Here is a 1,605-nt window from a genome sequence, read left to right on the forward strand (position 1 = left end):
TGGACAATGGAGGAGGGCTGACGCGGCCCTGGCAAGTGGGAACTGGGAGGGCAGATGTCGGGCCTTACCCTAGGAGGACAGCCAAGTGGCAGTACCACAGACAGCCTCCAGGGGGGAAGGATGAATGTACGACTGTGCCCTCCTGGCCATATACGGGCTTTTCCTGGCTCAGGGCAGTGAAGGCTCCTCTCCTACGTCCACATCTCGCCCTGAGGGGGCAGGGTGGCCCACGGCAGGCTCCCTTGACTCCCCGGCCATGCCCTTATCAGGAGCAGGATACCCCTGGGGCAATGGAAGGCACAACAATCCTCAGACAGGCATAGCCCTGGGAATAACCTGAGGCTGGAAAGTGCATTAGAAGTGTCGATGATCAATGTGTCCTATAATTCACATTACTTCTCGCAGCTAGGTCTGTTCTTCATCAATGCATGAGCCAAGTGATCCACCGCTCAGAGTTGCACCATTCTCTTCTTGGTCACCAGGTGCACCGCTGCCTACACTACATCGCACTGTTGACGGACTTGTGAGGTTTCATGGGTGTCATCCTGGGTGCCTGGAGTGGGGTTACTGGCCCTGTGATGTGGGATGGCAGGGAGTCCCACAGCATGACCTTCCTACTCTTCAAACTGATGCCCCGCAAAAGTACCAGCCATTGAGGGGAGAGGACACCGGTGTGCAGCCCCCCAGCGGTCACCTCCAGGGGTGGACTGCACCACTCAGCCAGACACCCCCTCTACAACCGTCCTCTTGGGGAGGTGGAGGAGCACCCACACCTCCCACGGCATGGACAGGACCACTGCCAGGAAGAGAAGGAGGATGAATGGCGCCCCTCCTCTCGCTCCCCCCTCCGGGAGTTGCGGGCTCGGTCCCTCCAGCTTCCACCAGGGCATGTGGAAAGAGAACCAGAGAGAGACAGACATAAACCTAGAGGGTCGGGTGGCGGAGCAAGGAGAGTTGGTACCCAAGGACGGAGCCATCCCAGGGCCCTCAGAGTTAATAATCCTTCCGCAGGTTCACTTACGGAAACCTTGTTATGACTTTTACTTCCTCTAGATAGTCAAGTTTGATAGTCTTAGTACTCTGCCAGGGATGTGAGCGACTCCAGCTGGGCCTATCTGAGGACCTTACTAAACCATCCAATTGGTAGTAGTGATGGGCAGTTTGTACCAAAGGAAGGGACTTAACCAATGCGAGCTTATGAACCGCACTTACTCAGAATTCCTTGTTCATGGGGAATATTTGCAATCCTCAGTCCCTATCACAAATGCGGTTCAGCAGATTACCCAGACCTGTCAGCCAAGGGTAGACATATGCTGATCCATTCAGTGTAGCACATATGCAGTCTCAGACATCGAAGGGCAACACAGACCTGTTATTGCTCAATCTCATGGTTCTGAAAGCCACTTGTCTCTATAAGAAGATGGGGACGACCGCACGGGGCCACATAACTAGTTAGCATGGTGGAGTCTCATTCGTTATCGGAATTAATGAGACAAATCACTCCACCAGCTAAGAACGGCCATGCACTACCACCCACAGAATCAAGAAAGAGCCATATATCTGTCAAACATTTCCATGTCTGGGCTAGGTGAGGTTTCCCCGAGT

The 1,605-nt window shown here is 54.1% G+C and overlaps 1 pseudogene; it reads right to left on the bottom strand.

Moving 5' to 3' along the window:
- Positions 1–303: 303 nt before the first annotated feature.
- On the bottom strand, positions 304–457 carry LOC122791891 (annotated as a pseudogene).
- Positions 458–1,605: the final 1,148 nt, after the last annotated feature.

Source organism: Protopterus annectens, chromosome 17.part0 (genome assembly GCF_019279795.1).
Source record: "Protopterus annectens isolate FY-2018-M chromosome 17.part0, PAN1.0, whole genome shotgun sequence".
NCBI lineage: Eukaryota > Metazoa > Chordata > Ceratodontiformes > Protopteridae > Protopterus > Protopterus annectens.